This window comes from Manacus candei, unplaced genomic scaffold, assembly GCF_025592945.1.
Source record: "Manacus candei isolate 608988 ecotype Guabito, Panama unplaced genomic scaffold, ASM2559294v1 h1tg000067l, whole genome shotgun sequence".
Classification (NCBI taxonomy): Eukaryota; Metazoa; Chordata; class Aves; order Passeriformes; family Pipridae; genus Manacus; species Manacus candei.
The window spans coordinates 12,523,694-12,531,418 of record NW_026138115.1 but is presented as its reverse complement, the minus strand read 5'-3'; positions in this window follow the sequence as shown (position 1 = coordinate 12,531,418).

Below are 7,725 nucleotides of genomic sequence, written 5' to 3'. Positions count from 1 at the left end.
TCCCTGATTATGTATAACCTGAAAGAAATTCAGAAGGTAGTGAAGCATGACCTTTCATTCCTGAGGCAATATTGTCTATCCTTCATCAAGCTGTGCTTTTCTAAATGGTACCCATTTAATGTCCAAAAATGCTTTTTAAGATTCCCTCCTCCCAAAAGGCATCAAAACTAAATGGTCTGTAATTTCCTGAAGTGTTCCTGAGTCCATCTTCAATAATGACATTATGTTGGCCATTTTCCAGCCATCAGGTCTTTTTCTGAATAGAACAACTTTGTAAAATGTCTGCAAAACTTGAAATAATAACACCTCTGCTTTTTTTCCCTTTTTTAAAAAGAAATATTAAATATTGTTAGCTGTTTATTAGTGGAATGCTGTTATTAAATGTCAATATATTATTATAACATGTTATAGATGAATTATTTGTTTTTCTTTCTCAAAACCACTTAATCTAGAAAATACTCATTTGAGGTATTTAATTTGCCTATAGTAAATGTCCTTAAAGTGAGGTATTGTTTTATAAATAGTAGAAGAGCTATAAAAAATCCAACAAGAAAATTAACAATAATACAAAAGAGCTAAATCATTTCGTTTAATGCATTATCTTTTAAACTGAAAGACAATGTTCATGGAACAGATTTGAAAGGTAAACTAGCAGAAAGTTAGAGCTATCCTTGCTATTTAATCTATATTAATTTCTTTTTAAGTGCTTCAAAACTAAGATACAAAATAAATAGGAGAAAAATTAGATGTAGGACATGTACAACAAAACTGCTTAAAAAGGTGGATATTAGAAATGCTTCTAGTACACTTGTAGATGTCACAGCCTGTATTCTCTATGTACACAGGGCAAAAGCCAATAGCTTGCTAACACAGGCCCTGAATGGTCATCGTACAGGAGTTTAAGCCTAACTGTTCTATGTCCATATAACAGAACAGTGGTTACTGCCCCACAGAACCCACATTTGAAATATCGGAAGGGAGAAAAATCTGGTTATTGCAAAAAGAGGACACAGGACAAGAGTTAATCACTGCTGTCAATCACTAGCAGTCGCTATGGAACTACTTTTGAGGGCTCCTCATTAAGTCAGTGCTAACTGACTGACCACATACATCCTCCTGTCTGAACCAATTGCAAGGTAAAATATGTTATGTGAAAACTGCTTTTCATCAAAATAAGGCTATGTGCATATATGGTCAATTGCTACAGCTCAGTCAATGCTCAGCACTTTGGTAAGAGGTGGTACTGCAAGTTGTTTAAGCCTTGTGTTTTGATTAGTAATTTTTGTGAAGTTTTTGGTGGTTTGTTCAATACATTCCTCCAGCACTTCATTTGCAATACAAATTTTTCATTTTAAATAATTCATACTTAATTACAGTAGTTGTCAGTTTGTGTGGTCCTTTTCATTCTTGAAATGCTTTAGAAGCATTAATTCCCACAAAGTTTTGAGAAGCAATTAAGTATTAATGTTCCATTTTTACAAACAAAAACCAGAAAATACAGAGGTTGGGCAAACATTTCAGAACATCAACTGTAAAATTAGGCACTGACTAGATAGAGACATGATCTAATTTTCAGAGGCACTGAAGACATTTGCATATTCAGAATGGAAACTTTTGTCCTAATAGCTAAATTCATAAAGAATCTTGGATACCATATTACTGAGCATTACAAGTTTTTAACTACTCAAGATCAAGATATGGGAGGAGTTCATTAACTCAGAATGTTTACAGCAGGTGAGCAAGAAGCTGCCTAAACTAACACAAAAGAAAGACTGATTTCCAGATTCTCACAATTCCAGCTGTATAAATAACCCTTTACAAACTTCCCTCCATGTGGGCTGAAGAACTCCACATCCTTTTCTGGCATGAACTGCTTAAGTCATTTCTGAAGAAAAAGGAGATTGAGAGAACTGGGGATTGTATGATCTATTTCCTCACAAGACCAGGCAAATTTTAGGACTGCTATTTAACAGCTCCAACAACCAACGTAGGATTTGTGTCCCAAGAAGAGATTTCAGCTTAACAATGAAGCCGTTGAGAGCTGTGGTTTTGACCTTGCTTTTGGTTTTGACCTTGCTTTTTCTCTCATCCTGAGGAGAAAACTGAACCTGGGAGAAATACTGTGATCACCAGAGTATGGTACAAAAAGCAGGTCAGTATGTGCCTTTATTTTAAATAAAATAAATATCTAACACTGAGTTTCACACAAAAGCAGTGTCCAAGATACACACTTCACATGCTCTGAACACAGCTACTCTTTCAGGATTCTCAAAAGGCATGGATGGGATGCACCCAGTTTCTCGCTATGAACAAGGGAAAGTGTGCATGAGGCGGGTGTTCCGCTGCTGAGCATTTGCGAACACATATGGAGAGAAATACTGAAGTAGTGAGAATTTTAACTGGTAGTATCTCTGGTCTTTGTAACTGAGTTCCAGCTTTGAAGTGTTTTACAAGAGTGGTGTTGAGACTGTCACAATTATACACCCTAAGGGTATGTCTATAGTGATAGTTATTCTCAAATATTTTGAGTCCCATGAGCCATTATTTCTTGTTTGCATCATATATCTATGGGCTGTTTGGTGTAAACCAAATTTGTTTGCATTCATTTTTATTTCATGAGCATAGAGGTAAGATTTATCCCAAATATCCTTGTGGGACAGTGCTGTGAATCATTTAGCAGCCTTGTTTTTTCTTCTAGGCAAGCTGCCATTTATAAATAGTAAAGAAAGCAAGGAAGTACAGAAAGAGTCAAAAGCAAACAATGGACACATTCATGGTGAGAGTGTACAAGTATCTTCTGATGTGAATTTCTGAGGAAATGTAGAAAGGCATGGCATAGTATTGTCAGAGGCATGAGTATTGTCAGAGCAAGCTTCATATGCTGAAGTGTGGCAGAGCTTGCATTACTGTAGTAGACGGCCGATGATCATGTTTACATGTTCACAATTCCTAAAAAATTGTGGGTTCAGGACTGAAGGTGACTGTAAAATTGACCCCAGTACAGGCATGACTGGAGTAAATTATCTAAAGCTACAAAGGGGATTTGGAACCAGACCTAAAATCAGATGTTAGATTTTCTAGCTTCTTCCATCTGTAGCCCAGGTCACTGCACTTTACTTCTCCAACAAGTTCAATCAAAACATAGAAGTTCAGCATTACACTCTCTGTTTAAGAAAAATCACATAACAATGAAAAATGAGTAATAATTGATGTGAAAATTGTTGAGACATTTATATACATATGATTAACAAAGTATTACATGCATTGATGAATCAGCAGTTTTAATAATTTCCAGTGTGATGAATATGCTAGAGTTGTAGATCACCAGGAAGAAGATTAATATTCTGTGTATAATTATACACATTTCTTCTCAATTCTTTTTTTGAAGACAGACAGCAAATAGGATTTAAAGCAACAGTCATTCACTTCACAAGAGCACAAAGAAAATACATAGAGAACTGCCTGCCCCCCACACCTGCCAGCTTCCAGAATCTCTCTAGAAAACAATTTCTACTTAGTTTCCTGTCTACTCCCATCTTTCTCCCCTAAATTTGGTCTCGTGGCCCCACTCAACATTCTTTTTCCCTCTTTTTTCAGGGACAGAGAGGCTCTTGGCCTGTGGCTGTCCAGTGCTGGATAGTTACCCTTTGCTGGCAGTGGTCTTACACTCTGTCCCTGGCATGCCTTACTGTAGCTGTGTGGTGACTCTTTCTGTGGGTCCGTTTGTAATGAAGCCTGCACTGGCTGAATAGGTTGAATTTCATTTGAAGCCATTTTGAGAGTATGCCTGTGTTCAGGGTCTTTGATGTTTTCCTCTTTCATCAATGGGCGCCACTGTACCTTCTTCTTGTACATAATTACAAACTGTCCATCTTTAACCTTTCTTGAAGCATGTCTCAGCATTTTTTCCCGGCTCACCTGCACACTGCCTTGCCAGAACAGACAATGATCTCTGCATTGATGTAGCATTTTTCAAGTGAATAGTCTCTTCCATCCATTTTCCATTTGAAAAGAAGCATATGGGCTTCCTACTGGGATGAGAAGTTGCCTGTCTCTATCTCAGCCATTTGACACTATTAAGATTAAACTTTGCTGTGCTGTTTTGTGTATTGGCACAGGATGTCTGGGGTAGAGTGTGAAGACAGGGCGAAGTTAAGCTTCTTTAGACCATCCAGGTATCTATAATACTCTGAAGGTTGAGTGTTCTGAGGTTCCCCACTTGCTATCTGTTGATGAGCTCGAAGTGCACCCTGAGGGGTGGATAGTGACTAGGTAGTGTAGACAGTAAGGACACTCCCTGGGATGCTGATGCAAGATAACATAGATTTAATTGTTTCTGCATCTGTGTGTCAGTGGTCATTAATTTGCATTTATTGACTGCTTGATACTATCACAGGTCTACAACATAGCAATCTCAATAATGTAAGAACAGCAGCCAGTCCTATTTCAAAGAACTAATTGGATGACTCATCCTAAACATCAATTAGCACGTTCAGGTCCTTAGTGATGATTTTTTAAGCATAATTGTTAATTTTCTTGTTGAATTTTTTTATAGCTGTCATCTGTTGCTATCAGACAGTGTTAATACGATTCACAGTGGTGCTCTCTTTGTAGGAGAAAAATGAGAAAAACATTTTCGTACTGCTGATAGCTACTAATTATCTTTGCTGGGGAGAACTCCAGGCTGAAGAAGTATTTAAATACATAAACTGGCAGAAAATCATGTTAGGTAAAATTATTTAAATTTTATTTCAAACTCCACAATTTCTAATAAAATATCTGACTTTTGTTGGAGCTGTACAGGTCACCAAACTAGATGTTTGCCACAGTGCATCCACCCTAGTCATCTAGCTGAGTAAATTTTTCAGAGGACTGCCTGACTCCTTCTGACATTAGAGGTACAACAGGAATGCAGTGCGCACTATTTCCCAGTTCAGGAGGACTCTTTCCTTGCTGTTTGCTGAAAATATAAATAGGCTAGATTCCTGCTGCAAATGTAATGGGGCATCAAGATAGCTCAGCCATAAAGCATTCCGACTGATGGCAGCATTTTTTTGGAAGGGAAAATTGATCCAAGCTGACAGCTGTGCTGGAATGGCTAGACTGCAGTTAAGTCGTTTAAGGCCAGTTCTGGTATCTCGCCCTGTGCTGCAGCCCAGACATAGCATAGAGCAGCTCCTATGCAAAGGCACATTTTAACTAAACAGTTATTTGAGATTTCCTGCCTTTTGTCAGAAGGACATTAAGACAGTTGGGTTTAGAAGTTAATAAAAATAAAGACAAGTATAAATAAAGGAATATATTCTGAACATGGACAGAGTCTTTTTGCTCTTGCTGTATAACGGGACTGTAAAATGGTTCTGAAAACAACAGCCAAAATCACTTTAGATACCCCAAAACTTCTACACAAGCCACCTTGAGACAAGATAAGATGCAGCACTTGGCTGGCTCACTCTAAGAGCACAGTGGGACCCTGTTCTGCACTGCAGCAACCCCTCTCAGAGGAGCTCATCCAGCTCTTTGGTGTCCAGCTATTCAGGTAGTCACAACCTGGAATGCAGGTCATAAGCATCTGCAGATACTCAAATGTAGCCATCAGTGCCCAGAAGTGGCAACATCTGAATGCTCACAGGTATTCAACAGTAAGTGAATTGATAGTTTTGCTTTACTTTTTGCTGCTAATGGTCTACTTTATAGAAACTACACTTACATATGGCACTCTTGTTAGTACTTCCAGCAGAGTGAAAAAGGAGTGTGTCTGGAGAGCAAGCTGCCTAGCATCACTATAATAAATCTGTGGTTCAAGAAGGTCTGCACAGTCTTTGTCCCTAGCTACCTGTAGTTTGGACAAAGGAGATCTTGTCCTTTTCTATGATCACCAACTTAATTATCAGAATTAATAAAAATGCTCTAGGATTTTTTTTTAACTCTCTTCCTCCAGTACATTTATATCTGTTGTCTGCAACAATGGCTATGTCAGACCTTTGCTTTACTTCTAGGCTTAGGGAAAGTTTTATGAAGAGAGATAGAAAAGTCTGGGATTCATTACCTGAGAGAGAAAAAATAAAAGGGGACAGATATGATAGATAGAGCAGTGAGAGGCAGTGAAGGTTGAGGAGGAACTTCTGTTCACTGAGGCTAGGTTTTAACTGCAAGATCTGGGGATACTTCTCATCTTCTGATCCAGGTATGGAATGTCTCTGAGGTGGAGACATGACTTCTTTGTCCTGTGCTTTATGTTGGTCTCCATGGAAAACGAACCTTAATGTGAAAAGCAACAGTGCTGGTAGCATACTCTGGTCAGGTTCCTACGCAGACCACAAAGGTACAGAATCCTGATGCTTTTAATTTTTTTATATTTATACATGCATAGAAAGATAGAACCTTCCAGCATCTTCTATTCATGTTTTTGCTCTTGCACCAGATTTTTTTTCAAAAACAAGTGCGATGATTTTAAGACTGTGATCATCTGTTTCTCATCATCAACTGATAAGGGCAGAAGAGGCAGTAGCTGTTACATTATCTAATGCTTGTCTGAGCATATGTGGTGTTTTTCCAGCTCTTCTATGTAATGCCCAAGCTTGAACAGAAGGTTTGGAGAGTGCCTCCATCCAAATTACCTTGTAGGCGAAGACAACTTCCCAGAACTTGAGAAGTGCATCTGTCAACTCGATGACATCAAAGGGGGATGTTCAGCCCTGGTTACTCACGTGGCACAGTGAGCACTCTCGCTGCTAAACAGCTTGTCTGTATGAAATAGCAATTAAGTGCTTCATTCTGTGTAAGGGTCTTAAGATAAAGCAGTTTTCTTCTGATCTGACAGTTCAGAAATAGGTGGGTAAGCTTTGAAAAACAGAGTCATTCTGTACCGGCTAGTTTGGGCATCTCTCTCTTACCATTCTGTTATAAAACCCATTTTGAGATGAGTTTAGCCCAAAGTATGTTTAAAAGCTTGACACCACCATAGCCATATATTTTGTGGGTTTAGCTTCTAAGCCAAATCCTCCTTGTTTATTGCCTAAATATGTTTAGTGCCTCTAAAAATCAGGTCACGTACTAACTTCTTATATATGAATATGGCATCTGCAGCCTTTACCAACAACAAGTTTCTATTTTCTTCCATCTCATTGATAAAGATATTGAATAGCACTGAACTAAGAATAGATTTATGTGGAACCCCATTATATAATGATGCCCTCTGTGCAATTACTTTTTAGCTGTATCAGCCTTTTCACATGAGTTAAAATTTGCTGCACAGATTTTATGTTGTGTCACATTTAAGCAGAAGGTCAGATTACAAGGTAAAATAGCTCAGTTATATTGAGCAACTTCCTTTAGCAACAGAACCTTTTCATTTCATCAAAAGATGTAATCAGTTCTATCACTAATTTTCCATGAAAACTCATTCACTGAAATGGATTATGCTACTGTCTTTATAAATTTACTGATTAGATCTCATTCTATTCTATATCTCAGTATTTTTGTCTGGAATGAAATAAGGTTGCTGGATTTTTACTTACTTTGGTAATGTTGTGTAGGCATTTTTTAAAAATGCTAATGTGTTAGATGTTTCCCAGTCCACTGAAACTTTGACAGCATTACAGTGTTTTTAGAAGATTGTTTCATGAGGAGTAGAAAGACTTAACCTTATTTTCTTTGGAGTTATATCTTCCACCACTCACTGCGGTCATCCCAGCCCTCTCCACATCCTCTAAATCCTTCCCA